At 61.6% G+C, this 20,263-nt stretch overlaps 1 long non-coding RNA gene across 2 annotated transcripts; it reads right to left on the reverse strand.

The window, feature by feature from the left end:
• Positions 1-936: 936 nt before the first annotated feature.
• On the reverse strand, positions 937-20,028 carry LOC123652812. Of its 2 annotated transcripts, none has more exons than XR_006742305.1 (3): positions 19,662-20,028; positions 2,048-2,742; positions 937-1,636 (listed from the first exon to the last, which is right to left on the reverse strand). It is a non-coding gene; the product is annotated as an uncharacterized LOC123652812 (long non-coding RNA). The 2 variants fall into 2 exon arrangements; XR_006742306.1 differs by having other exon boundaries at positions 937-1,607; positions 19,662-20,027.
• Between the last annotated feature and the right edge of the window lie 235 nt (positions 20,029-20,263).

A 20,263-nucleotide genomic window follows, 5' to 3' on the forward strand; every position in this document is an offset into this window, starting at 1 on the left:
GCCAGGGCGGCCCCCATTAGAGGAATGGAGAACTAAGCAAAGCAACCTCCTCCTCTCCTCAGTAAGCGGGGCTGGCCGGTGTTCGCTGGGATCTCAGTGAGGGGTGAGGGGGAGAGACGGGCCCCACGCCTCCAGTGTCAGCGGTCTGCGTGGGTGTGGGCGGGAGCGGGGAAGTGGGTGCCTGAAGGGGCCTGAGGGTGCTGTGGGCTGGTGCTGGGGTGGGAACAGGTACCACCTGGAGTAAACCCTAGGGTTTCCAGGGACATCCTGGGCCTGTCTCCTCCCATTTCTCTTCCCTCTTTTCTGCCCCTCTCCCACTCCACTGTCACTGCCTCTTAGGTTCACAGCTGGCGTAGGTTCCCCCTGCTCTCCCACCCCGGTACCAGGGCCAGGGAGGTGGGGGATGAGATGAGGTTCTGCATGCCAAGGGGGAACGCCATGGAGACTCTCCCAGATAAGCTGCAGAGGTGGCCTGGGAGGGAGCCGAGAGGGAGGGAGTTGGGGTGGAGGAAGGAGCTCAAAGTGGTGGGGGTGGGGGTGGGGGTAGGGGGTGGGGTTCTGCCTGAGCCGGGGCCCCTCCGGCCGCTCTGTACTCACAGCAGAGCTGAATGATGAGGGGACCTTCCCGGGGCAATTGGAGTGGCCTGAATGATGGCTCCCAAATATACGTTCATGTCCTGGTCCCAGAACCTGTGCTGTGACCTTATCTGGAAGCAGGGTCTTTGCCGAGGTGACTGAACTAGGATCTTGTTGAGCTCATCCTGGATTATTGCAAGGTCCCACAGCGTAGGTGTAAAGTGAGGGGCCAGCACAGACAAGGGGCAGGGGCCAGGCCTGCAGCGAGACACCCGGGCGTGGAGGAGTTGATTACCAATATGGATGGAAACAGCAATGATCCCTGTCATTCATCAAGGGCCCACTGTGGAGACCGGTCACTCCACATCTATGATTTTTATTCTGCAGAAGAACCCTAAGAAATAGATATAATTTTTGTAATTTTACAGGTGAGAAAAGGGATGCATAGAGAATGAGATGCCAGACCCAGAATTCACGTCGAAGTCCGCGTCCTCCGGTGTGGGCACTGCCCTGGAAGCAGTGATGGCAGTGAGCTGGCTCACTCTGGACCGCCGTCAGGACAGAGGGGCTGCTGTGGAGGCGCAGGACCACGTGTGCTGGCCCCGCCACAGGCCGCCATGTGCATGCGGAAGGCCGGTATCCTCTGCATCTCAGTCCATTCGGTTCCTGAGCTCAGGCAGGGGAAGTTTTGGTAGCAAACTCTGACGGCAGGGACTCCCACACCCATCCAGCCCTTACGTAGGGGATGGCAACGAGCAGTGGTGTGACTCCTGAAGGACTCACTCAACAACAATCTGAATGTCCCCAGCTCCTGGCCAGACAGCCAGAGGCCAGCGGCCGGCCGAGAGAGCCTGTCGGACTGGCTAGGTGAGCCCATCGGACTGGCTTTCTGGTGCACTTGTCTGAGGGTCCTGCTTACGGAAGAAGTTAAACGCGACTTCCGATTCCCATCACCACCCTCTCCGGGGAGGGATCTGCCGCACCTGTGTGTCTGTGAACACACACGTGAAGTCCGGTGTACGAAGTGAGAGCTAAACCAAAGGGTATGAAGAACAAAGATCTGTAAAGACAAGAACAATCGCAAACGCGGGAGTCGGGGTGTGAGACAGGCGTCCCTGTTGGAGGAGGACAGGACGGGCGGGCAGGACCTGGGCCCCTAAAAGAGGAGATGAGCAGCCCAGCGGGGAGAGGCACCCCATGCGTGTGTGGCCTGGGAGCAGTGTGAGGAGGGCCACCCGGGCCGGCGGGCTGCTGGGCGAGGGGAGCAGGGCTGGGGAGCGGGGGGGGGGACTTGGAACCTGGTGGCTTGGAACCCTCAGGCCAGCGGCGCCGCATGGCTGTGCCCGGCCTGGCCCTGGGAGCCGCCGTGGCCTCTGTGTCTCTCAGTCCAACCACTTTCTCTTCCAGGCGGCCCCACCCAGCGTCCCTTTCCTGCCCCAGGCTGGGGCTTTCCGAGCGAGCGGTTACTCACCACTCCCGGTGTTTGTCCGCGGGGCCTTCCCACCCGGCTGCCGTTGTTTTGACTTGCCTGGCTCTTCTTGTGTCTTCACCCCGGTTATGTAAGGAGGCTTTATGTAACTGGCGGGCTCCATTGTCCTGGGCCTAGGGGGGCACACCAGCCATCTAGGGCACTGGCCAAGGTCTCCAACACGGGATGGGTCGGTGCAGTGAGCGCCCAGCCTGCTCATGCCTCCTGAGGTACCCCTCCTCCAGCTCTGCCTTCTGCCCCCTGCCTGCCACGCCACAGTCAGCGGGAGGCCCGCCCCGCCCTCTGCCCTGGAGAGCGATGCTTTGGGGCCCCAGAAAGAGAGAAGGGGTGAGGGGACTGCGGAGAAGCGAGAGCAGGAGGCTTCCTTGGGTGAATCTCAGATTCCAGGACAGTTGGTGTGGGAGGGGACCCCTGGCACCCCAGGAGGGGGTTGGGGAGGGCAGAAGCCGAGACAGCACTGGGGGCCTCGGGGAGACAGTAGATATCCCTCAGGCCTGGGCCACACCCCACCTTGAGGAGGGGAAGCTGGCCGCTTGTCCCCAGATACAGCCTTCTTGTCCAGGGCTCTGGATCGTCCACCTCCAGGCACGTCCAGCTCCTGGGGCCAGAGGGAGACTCCAGGCAGCACCGGGTTCGCCATACATGCCAGCAGCCTGGACAGGACCCGGGGTGCCAGGCTGGAGGGAGAGGAGATGGCTCTGCCCCATGCTGGAGGGAGAGGAGGAGGAGAGGGTGTGACCAGCACCCAAGGCCAGGGCCAGGCTGCTCCAGCAACAGAGAGAGGCAACAGGGACTGGAGCAGTGAGAGGAGGGATTCCCCCACTCCTCCCTGCCTCCGCCCCAGGCTCCCCCCAGAACATGATGTTGGCCGGGCAGGGGGGCTTGGGGCCCACAGTCTCCACGGTCAGACCTGCCCCAAGAGCCACGCCGGGCAAGGGGGACTAAGGGCTTCTAGGCCCCACAGCCTGTGTGACTCGAATGAGGCGTCAGACAGGAGGCCACGGCCAAGGCCACTGCAGGGCTGCCCAGCAGCAGGCTTGCAGAGCACCTGGGCGCGGCTGGGCAGTGGTGGGGGCCCGTTGTCGGGGCCAGTGGCCCGAGGAGAGCACTGGCCTGAGGTCCAGCCTGTTCTTTGAGGCCAGGACATCGGCGCTGGGGGCGGGAAGCCCTGGATGACTCGCTTCCCCCGGGGGTGAGGACCCGCACTCGGACGTGTGTCCTCGGCTGTGTGCGGGAGCCGCGGCGTCCCCTCCTGGGCTGCGCCCGGAAGCCAGGGCTTCCCCTTTCCTGGCGGCTACAGCGGCCGCCTTCTTTCCTATTCCCCAAAAGGAAAACTTCTGCAGCCCTCCGGCCAAGTCGGCGGGAACTGACTTCATTTCGGCGGAGATTAACCGGCAGGAAGTGTCATTATCTAGATGGACCCCTGAGCCCGGGGAGAAGGTCGTCCACAGGCCCCGTCCCAGACAGCCAGCAGGGAAACCACGGGTGACGGGAGTGGGGGGGTGGGGGGTGGAGTGGACGCCAGCAGGAAGGAGGGACCCCGCCTCGGCCCCTCCGTGCTGCCAGCAGCTCCTGCTCCTCTGGCCCCCTCGGGGCTCCCGAATACGCAGGCACATACAAGGGCAGAAACGTCCCCGGACGCCAGATCAGGGTCCTCCCCAAAACATGCCCTCTTCAAAGCACTTGGGCTGGACCTCATATCCCCACGACGGGAGACTGCTCTGAGGAGGAAAGGCTCCGGCAGGTACACCATCGCAGTCACCTGTCAGCACGTGGAGTCCCTTTGGCCTGAGGACGCCGGGTCCCGGCCTGCGGGGCTGGCTCTGTCCAGGGGAGCGCTGACTTCACTCCTGCAGTGTGAGGGGCACCTGGGCCCGCCCAGGGGGAGGACCAGGACAAAGGCTGCTGCCCCTCCTCCGGGCCCGCAGGCCCTGCACGGGGAGGGCCCCTGCTCCCGGGTAGAGGCAGGCAGGCTCATTCACAGAGCCGTGGGCTGCAAACTGCGCTCTCGAGCCACATGCGGCTCTTTGGCCCCTTGAGTGTGGCTCTTCCACAAAATACCGCGTGCAGGTGCACACGTACAGTGCGATTGAAACTTCGCGGCCCATGCACAGAAGCCGGTTTTCGGCTCTCAAAAGAAATTTCAATCGTTGCACTGTTGATATTTGGCTCTGTTGACGAATGAGTTTGCCAACCACTGACACAGAGCAACACAGTCTGTTGTCGCATTATTATTATTATTATTATTATTACTATTACTATTATTATTATTATTCTTGGCAGCCCTCATCTCCTCTGGTCCTGCGTCCTAACCTGGAGCCGGCTTCAGCCACATGGAGCCACGCTTCTCTCGGCGTCTAAGGACACCCGCCCTCGGACCGGCGGCAGCAGACACAGCTGAGCTCGGCGGGAAGTCCGGAGACACGCTGGTCCTGCAGCCGACGGGCTTCCCATGTGTCTGTCCAGGGACAGGAGACGTCCTCCTCCCCCAGCCTCGTCCCTGAAAGGCCTGACGGAGCAGGCGCTCGCTCTGTGCCTCCGGGAAGCCTCTGTGACCCGATGAACGCCCGCCCACGGCTGCTCCGGGCTCTGAGCTCACCTGTGCTCACCAGGATAAGGTGACCAGATTTTAACATTGGTAAAGTGGGACACCACTGATGGGGGAGTCAGAGAGGGGGGTCTTGATTAAAAATTCAGTCTATATGGAGCAACAAAAATTTTCATGGAATGCAAAAATAGTACTGTAATGTATTTTTTTAAAAATTTCAACACAAGTACAACTTACAAATATAATAAATAAATAAAAATTATGTATAGTCGTGTCAGTTTCAATGCCAGCGCTAGACTTTTTGCTGCCACTATAAAATATAAATAATATGAGTACTATCTGCTAAATTCAATAAAATTTATTTTTATGAAATAAATAAATAAATTACTTACCTAAATTATCTGGATAGCTGATTTGCAATGACATCACTTGTTTAACTAGCTTACTAGCTCGCAGTACGACGCGTATCGTCTGAGAGACAGTTACAAAATGTTTTCGTCGTTGCCAATCCCAAAAAATGCCATTGTTCATTAAGTCCAAACAATGGACACAGCCCGCCCCACTCTCCTGAGCTGTGTTCACAGAGGCGGGCGGGGGCTGAGCTGAGAGGAGAGTCCGAGAGTTCCAGCCCTGAGACAGGGGAAGGAGCATGGGTCAGAGTGCAGGCCTGGCGCACCCCGAGAGAGCCACATGCAGGGTGGAGATGCCACAGCAGAGCAAGGAAGGGGGAGAGGGAAGGCAGGAGGGAGAAAGCACAAAGGGGTCAGGGGTCAGGGGCCAGGGGTCAGGGGTCAGGGGTTAGGGAGGTGGCCATGGCAACCTGGTGAGGTTTCTGGACCTGGGGGAGGGTTGTGCTGGACCAGGCAGGCCTGTGACTCTATGTGGAGAGTCCGCCCCGTCTGCTGCTCAGGGCCAGCGCGGTCGCCTCCCTCACCTGGTGATGCCTGTGAGCCCAGCACCACTCACTCATCTAAAACACAAAGAATGAGGAACCATATAAGATCACACTAGACTTTCCCCCAAACTGGGCAGATCTTTGAGGATAATTCCTCCTGGAAGACAGGGAACAAGATCCTATAATGCTGTGGGTTTCTTGCCAGCTCTCAGTCCATTCCTCTGTGTAGTGAATTATTGTACTATTTTCAATTCATTGGACTCTCCAATTCCATGATAGCATGGCTTTTGGGTCTTGGGAACAAAAATTGTTTCTTTAGTTGTCCAAAGATATAAAGCGCTCTCTCGGCGCCCAGACCAGGTTCTGGCGTCTCTCCCACTTCCCAGGCGAGGAGACCCCTGACCCCGGGGCCTTTCCCTCCAACTCGAGGGTCAAGCCCGAGGGGACCTCTGAGGACATTAGTCACACTCCGAGGCCCCGGCCACAAGCTCTGGCTGAGCCCAAGGCCCAGGTCCCTTCCCTGCCCTGGGCCACAAGGCAGGGCAGGGGAGCTGGCTCTCGGCCCAAGTCCACACCAGCCTCCCGCGAGCTTGGGCCTGCATCACCTGCAGGGCCCAGGGCCCAGAGCGGGGCTGGAGGGCCATTGCAGACAGAGGTGGTCATCAGACAGCCGGCATGTCTGCGCACAGGGCCAGCGGTGTGACCTCACCAGTCACCCCTCCAGGGTCGGCCTGCACTGTCCCAGCCCTGATGAGAGGAGTGACACAGCTTCAGCCTCTGAGCCGGGGCCGCCCCTGTGCAGGCTCCTCCCCAGGATGGGCCCCGGCCTGCGGAGGGAGGGCCGCCCACATTCCTGGGGAGGGAGGCCCCGATGCCTCAGGTCTGGGCGGCCTGGGCCCCACCTGGGAGGCTGCCTGGGGCGCCAGCGCTCTGTGGAGGGAGCGGGAGTGCTGGGGAGGACTCCCACCCACCCTGCACGCATCATACGTGTATCACTCTGCTCTCCTGGCCCCTCACCCTGCCCGCTGCAGGGAATGCTGCCCTCCCTCTGCACGTTGGCCCGACCCCCACCTGCTCACCGTGCCCTCCACTGGCTGAGAGGAGGCGCCAGCGTCGCCCCAGGGCGATGCCTGCATGCCCCCAGCCCTGCCCGTCACACCGTCGTCCGGGGTGTCCCGCTGGACCAGAGTCTCCGGGTCCTCCCATGGCAAACAGAGACGGGATGGCTAGGCCTCAGGGCTCAGTCCGCCTGGATGTCCGGCATTCCAACCTCAGCCTCCCTTAAGTGTGGACGTGAACAAAGCGGGGGGAGGCGGGTATCCTCCCCAGGCCGGTCGGTGTGGAAGGAGGCTGGGCCGCAGACCCAAGCTCTAGGCGTGAGGCAGGTGCAGGCCCAGGGCAGGTGTGGCCACGCCCAGGGCTGGGGTGGTGAACCAGCCCGGACCCTGCCACAGTGTGGGCAGCCCTCCCATACCCATCGGCCCCATGCCCATGACCCCTGACCCCCGCGGGTCTCGGTGGGCGCTTCCTGGGCCCACAATGGGACCCCGCAGACCTTGCTTCCCTCTGGCATCGGCACAGACCCACACAAGCACTCCGGGGCGTTCTGGGAGTCAGTCAGGATCGCAATATGGGAAATCAATCCTCCGGAAGCCATTTCACAGCAGGACTCTGATGGATCCGTGTGATGAACATCGATTCTCTTAAAGGACCCTCTTATCCAGACTTGAAACACATATTTCGGAAATGGTCCGGGCAGCTGGCTGCCGCTGTTTGCCAGGAGGGGCAGGGGCTGGACATCCCGGCCAAACACCTTAGCCAGGGTCAAGGGCACATTCAAAAGAAAAGATAGTTAAGCTCGACTGATGCATAGCTGCCGGAAAGCAGCCAGAAAGACAAACCTTTGGAGACATTCTCAGTTATTTGCCTCCAGAGCACCAGGGTCCACCTGGTTCTGTGCAAACGACTTCAGGGAACCAATCTAAACCCGGAGACGCAAAAGCAACCAGAGGCCCCGAGCCGGTGGAACCCAGCTGCTCCCCCTCTGCTAGCTGCGTGGCCTCAGGCTAGTCCTCCCCCTCTCTGTGCCTCAGTTCCCCCTCTCAGGAGTGGATGAATTCACACAGCCCCGTGTCTGCGGGGCTCAGGAACGCTCAGGTGCCCTCTGTCTGCACGCCGTCACACCTGGTCCATTCCCCGCTGGCTGCTGGGGGCACCGGCCTGGTTTTGGGAAGAAATGGCCTCAAAGACACACAGAGGCCTGCGCCCGAGCCCCGGAGCAGCTCCCCTTCCGCCTCCCCTCCCTGCTGACGGAGACACAGGGCCGCCAGCTCCTGCTCCTCCCCAGCCCCTCCCTCCCGGCTGCCCTGTCCTGCAGCCCCTCCCCTCCTTCCTTTGTAATATCGAGTTACCTGAAGCAGCCAGCCTTCCTCTCATTGCACCCTCCCCGTGCCCCCCGCTGCCCAGGGCACCCCTCCGTCCACCTCACATTCCAAGAGCCCGTGTGAGCCCTTGGAGCGTTTGCCAGGCCCGGGCACTGAAAATCCACCAGACGGGGCCCGGCCGGCGTGGTTCGGTGGTTGAGGGTGGACCTATGAACCAGGAGGCCACAGTTCAATTCCCGGTCAGGGCACAGGCCTGGGTGGGGGGCTCAATCCCATGTGGGGCGTGCAGGAGGCAGCCGATCAATGATTCTCTCACATCCCTGATGTTTCTACTTCTCTTTCCTTCTACCTTCCTCCCTGAAATCAATAAAAATAGATTAAAGAGAAAATCTACACAGATAGGGATTGAAAGAGGGTGGACCTTAATCCTCCCCATCTCCCTACTCCAGAGCATCCACTTCCCCCAAAGCCTCTTCTGGGTCAGGGTCCAGACCAGCTGCCACGGGAGACACTCAGGGGACAAAAATCAGCTTGTTACTAGATTCCCTCTCAGGCATTGCCATTGCATAAAGCCCAGGCGTCAGGCAAGCTCCTACTGTGTGCCAGCTGCCACTGTGTACATGCCCTGCTGTGTGCGAGCTCCCACTGTGCATCTGCCCCTCCTGGGTCATATACTTGTTCCTTCTGTGCACAACATACTCCTGGCTGTCTGGTCCGACCGTGTGCATGCTTGCTGCTACTGTGCGGGTGGACCCTGCACCCTATACTCTGGAGGCCACACTGTGTTCCCATGTTGGGGCTTCTGTGCACACAGAGGCTGAGAGGGGCGCTCCTCACTGAGAGTGGCCAGAGTGTGACATCATCCATCAACCCTCCTCCCCGTGAGAGCCCATGGCATGGATGCCGTCCCATGGCGGCCCCTCCCCCGGGGCCCGGGAGCCTGCCTCCTCCCTGGGAAGGCTCTGCTCCTCGCCATCTCCAACCGCACGCAGAGAAACATGGCCGTCTGCTTGTTGGGGGCGCCCAGAGGTGTCCAGCGGCTCTGAAGCCCAAGGGCATCTCATGGGGGAGCTAAGTGACCCCCCAAGAGGGGCACTCGCTGTCCCCTGCAGCCCTGGCCGGAGAACAATGGAGCCCGTGCCCATGGATTCCACCCAGCGGGAGGCCTGCCACGATGCCCCAGATCCCCAGGTCTCCAAAGACGCCCTGGCCATGCCCCGTGGCCCGGCCTCTTTGAGGGGGTCGGCACCAGGAAGTGGCACACAGGCAGCGCTGGCAGGCAGTGAGTGTGCCCCCACGTCCCCGGCGTGGCCTCCACAGGTGGGGCCCAGGCCCACGCTCAGGGTGCGGTGTGGGGCGAGCTGCTCAGCCTCGGCCACGGTGTCCTCTCCTGTAAAACAGGCTGAGAGGGTCCCGCGCAGCTGAGCAGGCGCTGTGGTGATAGGTGTGTTTTCCTTTTGGTTCAGAGGATTGTCGCTAAAATGCAAATGCTGGTTTTAACACCCCACCTCACATCCATAATTTAAAGAAAAAGCATGCATTGCTGAGGTGTGCAACATTCTGTACTGGGGTTGGAGGCGGGGGGGGGGGGGGGGGCGCATGATCACAAGCACTGGCCGCAGGTGGGGAGCACTAGGCGGCTCCTGGACTGGGAGACAAGCCCTCTGAGGGGGAGAGAGGGCCGTGGGTGACCCAGTCTTCTTAGCTCCAGCTGGAGGAGTGGGCAGGGCAGGCCCCCTCCTCAAAAAGGACCCAAAAAGAGACTTGGGACAAATGGCCGGCTGCCCACAGGGGCCTGGAGGGCCAGTTGCCCACAGGGGCCTGGAGGGCCAGCTGCCCATGGGGCCCTGGAGGGCCGGCTGCCCACAGGGGCCTGGAGGGCCGGCCGCCAGCCCAGAGGAGGCTGCCACCTAACCACCAGACGTTCTTGGTGGCCGTGTGCTCACCCTGTGGGTATGCTGTCCGCAGAGCCCGAGGGCAGCTCTGGGCACGGCCAGGTCAGGGAGGCGAGACAGATGCCACAGCCAGGACTGACGCAGGGCCAGCCCGCGGGCACAGGTGGCCCAGCCTCCTCACCAGACAGGGACCTCCCTCCTGCCCACTGAGCCGCAGGAATGTGCTGGCGTGAGATGCCTGTGGCCTTCCTTCCGGCCGGGGCCTCCGCCCGCCCAGGGGCCGGGGCCTCCCCAGGCGCTGTCTCAGCCTCTGGGGGCCGCAGGAGACTGGGCCGCCTCACCACGGAGCGTCCCAAGCTGGCCTCCCGCCTTCCCGAGTTTGTTAGGAATGCGGAACCAAGAAGAGAAGTGCAATTTCAGCCAAACTGGCTCTCCTTGGTGCCTCTCGGGCTGGGCCAGCTGCAGGCATGTCCCCTGCTTCGTCAGAGGTCAGTCATGAGGAATTTATCACATCAACCACCTGCTCACCCAACCACGCCATTCACAGCCAGCCTCCTGCTTCCACCCTGCTGAGCATGCGTCCATGCTAACACTCACACACCACATACACCACACAGTGTACACCACACACGCTCACACACACCACATACCACACACACCACGCATTGTATACCACACACACCACACACACACCACATACCACACGCATTGTACACCACACACACTCACACATACACCACATACCACATATACCACTCATTGTATACCACACATATACCACACATAATCACACACATACCACACACAGCACGCATTACACACCAAACCATGCAATACACAGACCACATACATCACATACCACACACGCATATGCCCAACACGTACATCACCATTTACACACCCCCCCCACACACATGCCACACATGTACCACAAACATACACCACACACACCACTGACCACATACACTACATTCACTTTACACACCACATACACACACTCACACACATACACCACACACTCATATACATCACACAGTGCACACCCACACACACCACACATCACACACCACATGCCACCCAGCACCCACGCCACACACACATCACAGCATCTGCACACACTCTCGCACTGACTTGCACACACCCAGCCCAGTCAGTCATGGACCTGCCCAAGGCCCACCCGGGTTACCAGCTGTGCGTTCAGCGGGCAGTGGTGCCGACCCTTGTGTACAGTGATGGTCAGACTGGGTCAGGGCCAGGGTCAGGGTCAGGACATGGCCCTCCCACTGAAGCGGCTCCTGCTGTAACGGGAATTCCCACCCCTTTGCCCAACGCCTTGGGGGCGCTCTCCCCGCACTGCAGCCAGGGTCCCGCTGGCCCGCCCACAGCCTCAAGGCCCGAACGGAGGCTGAGCTCAGAGCCGAGGAACCCTGGGTGCAATGTGGCAAGTGTGGACACTGCACACTCCGGTGGTGGGCATGTGGGGAGCTGCTGCCATCTTCGCTGTGCTTTTCTGACTTTTCAAACTCAAAACAAAACTGAGGAGAGAGGCGGGGAGGAGCACAGGGCAGGTGCTGGGAGCCCAGGGCGGTGGAGGGTCAGCGAGGTGCCAGCGGAGGCGGCCGGAGGTCGGACACTGGGAGCTGGGCCCGGGGACACAGCCACAGCGAGGGAGAGTCCAGCAAGGCTCGGTGCTCTTCCGGCCTCTGGCTGCACCAGGGGGCTGACTGTGACAGCACGGACGGTCCTTCGGTCCCGTGCCACCGCTCACTGCCGCAGAACCTGCGGCCACAATCCCCTTGCCCACATATGCAGACACGATTCATGCACACACACACACGTCTGAGCAGGTAAGTGCATGGTGCACACACTCAGGCTGTGCACATGGAGGACACAGCCTGAGTGTGTGCACATGGTACATGCATGTGCATGTGCAGTGTGTGTGCAGTGCTTACAGATTCACAGCTCTGGGGCCAGAGTGTACAGTGGGGGGTGAGGTGGAGGTCTGGTGGGATTTGGGGGGTAAGGGAGAGGGGCTGCACCGCTCCCCACCCTGGTGGCCCTGAGACCTGAGGAAGTTCCAGGCATGGCGGCTCCATCTCCTCTGTTAAACTGGCATCTGGGGCTCGGCAGGGCCAGGACACTTCCTGGAGAAGGATGTGGCTGGGCCCGGGGTGCCTCCACCCAGGCCGGGGCCCCCTGCAGGCTCCGACCAGACACCAGGGATGGGAGAGAGAGGCCAGGAGCTGCCTTTTCCTGGTGAGGGGCCTCCGCAATGAGAGCACACGGCAGAGGGAGGACGTTGGTGACAGTCACGAAGCCCAGAGGCCGGGAGCAGCTGAGCGGCTCCGGGGAGGAAGGGGCCCTGACAGGACGGGGTGGGGGCAGCTGCCCATGAGTCACCTGCAGACAGGCAGCTCTGTGGTCAGAGAACAGCCGCTCCAACGGCACCGAGTGTGCGGAAGCTGCTGGAACACAGGCCCTGAGCCTCCCCCACGTGACGTGTGCCCGTGTGGGCACGGCAGCAGCCAGGGCCTCGGAGCGGGGGGAGGGCACCGGGCCCAGCAGGCTGTGCTGGGGCCCCGGGCAGAGCCCGCCTCGGCTTCACTCCATCACCGCTATGAGCCACTGAGGAACGGAGACCCTTGCAGCTGAAGCCAGGGCCGCCAGGAATCCCCACGGGCACCACGGGTTCTGTCTGTGCACCTGGGCCACTCACGCCGATGGCTCCGCACAGGTGGCCAGGCCCCATTGCCAGGCCCTGCCCCCTCTGGTGGGAGGGACACAAGCCCAGCCTCTCCCGGTGGCAGCTGGCTTGTTCTGTGGGGTTCAGAGGGCTCCGCAGGGCGGCCCTCCCGCTGCCCGGAGGCCACAGAACGGGCGTTGGTCGGTGAGAGTGAAACAGCCTGGAGCTAGACCTCAGCGCTCCCAGGCACACAAACCACTTAAACTTCTTCTAACGCCACTTCTTCAAAATAGATTCGCCCAGGCCATGGTATTTTGTGGAAGAGCCATACTTAAGGAGCCAAAGAGCCACATATGGCTCGCCAGCCGCAATTTGCCGACCACAGCCTTACCTGGTACAAAGGTGTCTGTCCAGGTAGCTGAGCAGCCGGCCTTGAGTGTCCCGTGTCCCAGCATGCAGAGCCCAGCTACGAACCCGACTCCGGGGGTGGGGGGGGGCTGGCTAAGGGACACCCTAGGGCACATGTGTCAAACACAAGGCCCGCGGGCCAAATCCGTCCCGCCAGGCCTTGCAATGTGGCCCGCACTGCGCTGTCATCACTGCACTCCGCTGCGTTTCCATCACAATGACAGTTTATGACTGTTCAGTAAACCATTTGGCCCGCGATTTAGGCTGGATTTTAGATTTTGGCCCCTTCTCTGATTGAGTTCGACACCCCTACCTAGGGGATGGGGGCTGAGCACACGGAGAGAATGCTTTTCCAGGCTTCCCGAGTCCTTCCTTCACTCTCCCCACCCGGGCCCTGCCCACACAAACGTGACACAGGCTCTGGGTGGGTCCCCCAAACCCTCCCTCCTGCCTTAGGGACCCCTGCAGGGACAAGCACTGCTGGCTTTGACGTAGCCCAAACCCAGGCCAGGGGGGGGGGGGCGGGGCGTCCTGAACCTAATGAGGGACAGCACTCTGCCCAAGGGCCCCAAGGTGGCCACACGCCCTCAGGGTTCGGGCGGCGCCCTCACTCCCCCAGGAGCTTCCCGGCGGCAGTTCGGGGTCACGTCCGGTGTGTCCTCCCCGCAGACCGAGGCGGAGCGGGCCTGGACGGCCCTGTGGGCGGCGGAGGGAAGAGCTTCCTGCTGGGGAGAGGCGGGCTCGGCCAGATCGCATTTCAGCCTGTGCAGGGCGGCCTGGAGGTGCTGGCCCAGAAATGCCCTTAAAAGGCCAAGGCCCGACCAGGGCTGCCTCAGGGGCACTTGCTCTGGTCCCTGTGGTGACAGGGTCCATTTTTAACTCCCGCCAGCGCTCCCGGCCCCTGGAGGGCAGAGGGGGCCACTCTGCCCCACCCGGGAGGCCGGGAGGGAGGGAGGCAGGCAGGTCTGGGTTTGCAGGACCATTTTCCAGCCCCGAACAGCCACGTCCACCTGCCACAAACCGCACTCTGGGTCACCACCGCCACGCTTCCCTGGGTGAGGTCCGCCTGCCCCGCACGGCCCTGCCGACTGAGAGATGCGGCAGCGAGCAGCCTGGGCGCATGCCAGCCCCTTCCAGCCCTGCTGGCCTCTCCGGTCTGTCTCTACGCACTGGGCTCCTGCCCACCTCGGGGCCTTCGCACTGGCGGTGCCCCTGTGTCTCAGCTGGCTGGCGCTGTCCCGCTCTTGCTGGCTGCCCTGTCCATGGCTTTCACCGGTGGCAGCATCTTATCTAGTGACTCCTCCACTGGTTATCTCTCTTCCTTTCCGAATCTGCCATGTCCCACCCCACCCCCACCCCCCAGTGCCCACCAGGGCTCCACAGGCGCTGGCAGGGACAGGATGGGAGAGAGTGAGAGGGGCTGAGGCAGCTGGGGGGGGGTGTGTTAGAAGGGGGGCTGTTTCATGGAGAGGCAAAGTCCCAGGTCCCCACACAGCTGCACCACCACTGAGAGGCAGAGGTAGGACAGGGGCAGGGCAGGGCTGCCACTTGCATCAGAAAAGCCAGGCGGAGCAGGCCCTACACTCCTGGGCACCCCTCCCCTCCCCCACCCAGCTTCACCTGCCTGCCTCTCTGTGTAACCTGCACCGAGTCCTCCCGCTGCCCCCAACCTCCATCTGTGTCCAGTTCTCTCCCGCCTAAGCCTCAGGCAGGTGGAAACCTGCACCACAGCCCGGCTTCCCCGGGCCTGAGCAGCCACGGATGTGGCTTGGCCCATCTCACCACGGGTGACAGGCCTGCTGGGCTGCGGGTCCAGCCTGGGGCTGGGGGTTAGGGAGAAGGGGTGAGGGGGACCCGTCTGACCCCTCCCAGCTCTTCCTGAGAGAGGAAACATCCTTCTATCGATCTGAGGCCAGCAGGAGCCTGAATCGGATGCTTCCTTTTGAAACCAATGGATCAGCAAACCATCATGAGCTGGTCTTTTCTAAAAGCTCGGCACGGCCCCAGGCCCTCGCTGGGCCAGTTCCAGGAAGCCTGGTCCCCGGCGGCTCCGTCTTGTCCGGGCCTGGAGTGTGGACGGCGGCTGCCCTGGGCCGGAACTCCGGCTGCAGAGGCTGCGGGCTCCCTGTCCCTGCCCCCTGCGGCCGCTCTGCAGGGCCGGGCGCCCAGGCCGGCCTCCAGCGTCCGTCCAGGTCCCCGGGGCTCGGCGTGCTTCCTGGAGAAGCTTCCTCAGGAAGCAGAGCTCCCCCACTTCCTGTGTTCCCAGAACCAGCGGGGAGCACAGCCGGAGGCACAGCCTTCCAAGCAGCCGGGGCCTCGGGGAGGGCTCGGGCGGCCTGTGACCCTGGGCAGGCCCCAGCCCTGCCACACCTGTTCCCCCAACCGCCCTCAGGGACGCGTCTCCCTCCCCTGGGACCCAAGAACCAGCCTCCACCCCCACCCTCACCTCACACCTACCCGCCAGCGCCTTCCCTCCTCCCGTCCCAGAACTTCCAGAGAGGAGTTTGCGGAACCTGCGTGGCCCCCGGCCGCACTCCCATCACAGAGGTTGGTGCCCAGCGAGGAGCCGGGCCAGGGGGCAGCGCAGGGAGCGGGAGGGGGGGGGGTGCTAACACCCCAGGCTGCCAGCAGGCGCTCCAGCTCCCACCTGTAACACAGGCCCCGGGCCTGAGAGCTTCGCCCAGCTGTTAGGGCAGAGGCTAACTGGCCTAAAGCGCCATCCGCCTGGCTCTGTGGAGGCACCCAGGACATAGGCATGGCCACCTACCTGAGGGCACAGGCTCCGGCCAGAGCTGGGTGCCTTCCTACAGGAGCCCCAGGGTGGAGGGTGGGAGACAGACGGGGGACTTTCGGGCCCCGTGTGCCCCTGTGGCTTGGCCTCATCTCACCACGGGTGACAGGCCTGCTGGACTGCGGGCCCAGCCTAGGGCTTGGGGGTTGGGGGGTGAGGGGGACACGTCTTATTAAGTGGGTTAAGCAGGCCCGTCCGCCCTCCCGCCCTCCCCTTCCCTCTCTCCCTTCCCCGTGGAATCAGGGGCACAAGCCCTCGTTTCAAGGCACACATTTGCCATTTGCTCATGCAAAGCCATTACGTGGACAGTAACTATACTTTCTATTTTTGTGAACTAATTTTTCATGAGCACGGTGCCCCCTCCCCACCAGTGCAGGGACAGAGCAGCGACTCCTCCACTCCCAGCCACCCACCCGGCAACCTCTGCCCAGACCTGTTCCTCAGCCTCTCTCTTTTCTTTCTTTAAAAAAATCTTTTTTTTTTTTTAAATATGTTTTTATTGAGTTTTTGGAGAGAGAGAAGAAGGGAGACAGAGAGAGAGAGAAACCTTGGTGAGAAGGGAACATCATCCATTGGCTGCCTTCTGTAGCCGCCGGGAATTGAACCAGTGACCTCTTGGTTCCTGGGTTGATGCTCAACCACTAAGCCACGCAGGCCGGGCTCAGCCCCTCCCTTCTCTAAGAGTTCTGTCGCATGTACATTTATGCTGCACAACCTCCAGGAGCGCATTGGGAAGGATCCCCGAGTGTGGCCTCGGGCTGCTCTGTCCACTCAGCCTTCCGCTCCTGAGAAGCGTCGGCCTTCCGGGCACGGCCGGCTCGGTCCCATCCTCTGTCCCGTCCTCTCTTGCTGGTGGGAACTGTTGCTCTCCATCCAGCACCAGACGAGAGGCCCACAGCAGGTTTCCTAACACCCACAAGCTGGTGGTGGAACGGCTCTCTGCACAGGACTGAGGCTGGCCATCTTTCCTCGGGCTTATTGGCCAAATGACTGCAAAATGCCCTCGTGACGGGGCCTGTTGTGCACCGGCTGTCGACCTTCTCCTCCGGTGTGTAGGGGTTCTTGACTTTCTCAGTGCTGGTCCTGTTGTCCGAAATGCTGCCAACCCTCTCCCCAGGTGCCCCATTTTTTCAAGGTGGTTGTGACGGACACGTCTTGGCAAACTCCCGGAGGTGCCCCTCTTCCCCATCTTGTTGAAACTCACTTTCCCAGAGCCCGGGAGGAGCAGGGCGGCCCTTCTCCTGTGCCCGAGGCGTGGGGGCCTTGCCTCGGGCAGAGGGCCCCGAGGAGGCGCGTGTCCCCGGCCCCACTGCTGACCTTGGGACATCTCACAAAGGGGAAGGGGCCTCACGGAACCCCAAAACAAATCCAACAAACGTGAGCTGGGCCCCAAATATGCAGAGTTTCCCTGGGTGGCCCGAGCCGGCCAGGAGTACCCAGGTCAGGCTAGTGTGCACCAAAGCCCGAGGGTCTGCAGGACAGGGGTGTGCGGGGCCAGGGCCAGAGCTGACCAGGCCACAGTGCCCCCAAGGCCAGCTGGCCAAGGCAGACCGGGTCGGGTCTCAGCCCTGGACCTGCCTCGGACGTCAGAGCTGCCAGCAGGTAGGAGACAGCCCCACCCTGTGCCCATAGGCAGGTGGCCACAGGAAGACACAAGCCCAGTAGCAATTGAGCAGACCAACCCGGGTGACGCCTTGAGCCCAGCCCCTGGCACAGCCTGAGTCAGCATGGGCACAGCTGATAAAGCAGGCAGGGCAGGGCAGGGCAGGGCAGGGCACCGGCTTGGGGACTCCCGCCTGCTGGTCAGAGGAATTCAGTGCTGCAGCCCTGGCTTGGCTCATGGATGGGAACATGGAATGGCCACATTGTGGCAGGCATGCACACTTGTACACATGTGAACAGCAAATGTGACTGCAGGAGAGGGTGTCTAGAGATGGGGAACAGAAGGTGCCAGGAGCTGAGGCAGGCCCACACAGAGCCTGATTCCCGGGGTCAGGAGGCATGGCCACACGACACTCAGACTGTGCCCATTCTCGACCAATACGTGGTGCTCGGACGCCAGGAGGCTTGCCCTCATGGAGCACAGCATCTAGGGTGCCAGCGGGCCACGCCCACAGCCCTGCCCGCTCGTTATGGTGCTCGTCTGGGTCATGCTGTGCCAAGACTCAGCGTCCACACCTGGTCTCCTCTCTGGACTCGGGGTCTTGGGACACGTCTCTGTGTCTCTGAGCCTCAGTTTTCCCACCCAGGAACCCAGGCTCATAACAGCTGCACCTCAGACACAGGGACGAGATAAACGGAAAACAGAAACAAAGACATTGGTCAGGTAGTGCCTGGCCCTGAGCGCCAGAAAACGCCTATCATCTTGTAACCGAAAACCAAGGGGTCTGCGCTGCCTGTCACTACTTGAGCCAAATGAGCAGAGACAGGGCTGAAGCATACAGGAGTGTTTATTCCAATGCTGCCAGCAGCATGGGAAAGCAGCAGGCCATCCACAAAACCTGGTAGGCAGCCCCCATAAGCCAGCTGGGTGCATAGGGTAGGACAAGGGTTACAGGGGGAAGTAAGGGTTACAGGAATGGGGAGGTAGGCTACGCAGGCTGGGGTGGGACTCACTGTTTGGGCAACATGTTAATCTTCCCATAATAACAGGCAGTTCTGGAATGAGAATGGACTACATTCTAAGGTTGACTCCCAGGTACCGAAGGTACACAACTCCCAGCCAGATCAGAATGTCCTTTCTTTAACCAACACGAGGCACTCCTGGTTAACAGAGCATGGTTAATATTTCCCCAATAGTCTATGTTTTCCCCTAACAATCTGGGCTTTGTTGTGTCCCCCAAATCCGTATGTTGAAGCCCCCGCACCTCAGAGTGTGACTATCTGTGGAGACAGGGCCTTTACCGAGGTGACTGAGTGAAAATGAGGCCACTGGTGTGGGCCCTCGTCCACCCTGACGCGTGTCCTTTGAGAGGAGATTAGGACACAGACACACAGGGACGACCTTGTGAGGACACAGGGAGAAGAGACCCCGCCACACGCCAAGGAGGGAGGCCTCAGGAGAGCCGGCCCCATCCGCACCTTGGCCTCAGGCTCCCCGCCTCCAGGACTAGGAGGCAGTAGTGTTGGTTCTTAGAGCCGCTCGATCCGTGGAGGAGCCTCGGGGGCGCCCCAGCGGCCTTTTCTTCAGCAAAGACGTCTCCACGGCTGACCCTCCGGCTCCCGGAGGACCACCGCCCTCAGAAGCAGCTGGAACGGGCAGCAGGCGGGCTCCTTGGGGAGGGAGCTGAATGCCCTCAGACAGGGTGGGGGTGGGGGGGCCATCCACAGAGGAGATCTGGCCTTTCCCAGGAAATCGCAGGTTGAGAGCAGCATGCGCTCCTGCGCAAGCTCACATGTGCACATTCACTCACATGCATGTCACACCGTGTTACACGGGATTCACCAGATGCTTTTGAAAAAATAGATCAAGCCAAAATGCCAGTGATGGGGGAGGGTGCTGCGACGTTGGGAGGTGGGCACAGCCCATCGGAGCCGCAGGGAGGGGCTCCCCTTGTCCTCACCGGGGCTCAAGGTGCCCTCCTGGGCCAACTGACGGCTCACCCCAAACCACAGTGCTCGAGGAGGTAAAGGGAAGAAAACTGTGGCCTAAAAGTGAGTCTTAGGAATCCGTCTCCACACAGGGCAGCAGCAGCCCTGAGCCTCCCGCTGGTGTGTCAAGCACTGGGGCTGGCAGGGCCCGCCCCCAAGGGTGGTCCCCAGCTCTCCGTGCTCACCAGGTGTCCCCTCCACCCTCAGGCTCGGGGTCCCTGCAGAGTCCCCTTCCATGGAGGCCAAACACCACCGTGTCACTGCTGAGTTACAAAAACAGGAATTCACAGGATAAAAGGGCAGATGGTCCCAGGCCTCTGGGCCTGGCCCGGGTCCAGGTAGATGGCGCTGAGAAGCTGGGGCTCTGCGCCCCCATCACACCCCTCCCTGGCTTCACTCACCTGAGACCAGAGGAGCCACCAGGAATGCGACTGCCCCGGGGCTTTGCCTCCCAGCTGCCTCTGCACCCTGGGCCCGGCCCACAGCCTCTCCCGACAGCACAGATGCAGGACTCCACTGAGTGGTTGCCGTGGCAACCATTCTTGACTCATTTCCTCTTTCGCAGCCCCTCTCGGAACTCAGTGATTAAACACTCCCACCCCTGCCGCAGGGCTGATGCATGTCCAGTGTTTGGATTGGCTGCCCTGTCACGCCTCCCAGGCTTAGGACACGTGTGGCCCTGGTGGGGCATGTGGGTAGCTGGTGAGAAACCTGAGGGGTGCGGAAGGCCTATTTGTGTCTGCTCTCTCTTCTTCCCCACCCCACACCCAGGAAGGGCCCTCCCTCCACCCACCTCAGGGCCGCGTCCCATCTCATTTCCTAACAAAGCCCCCTGGTCACCTGACAACCATCCACTGTGTGCCCCAGAAGAGAGCCTAGGAGGGTTCGGCCTGGAGTTTGCACAGAAGCCATGTGCCAGGTTGGGAGGCAGTCCTAGCAGGAGAGGGGAGGGGGCGGAGGCCCCACGTCCCCTTGGTGCACACGTGAGGGCACGCACACACAC

The sequence above is a fragment of the Pipistrellus kuhlii genome, unplaced genomic scaffold (genome assembly GCF_014108245.1).
Source record: "Pipistrellus kuhlii isolate mPipKuh1 unplaced genomic scaffold, mPipKuh1.p scaffold_m20_p_2, whole genome shotgun sequence".
Lineage (NCBI taxonomy): Eukaryota > Metazoa > Chordata > Mammalia > Chiroptera > Vespertilionidae > Pipistrellus > Pipistrellus kuhlii.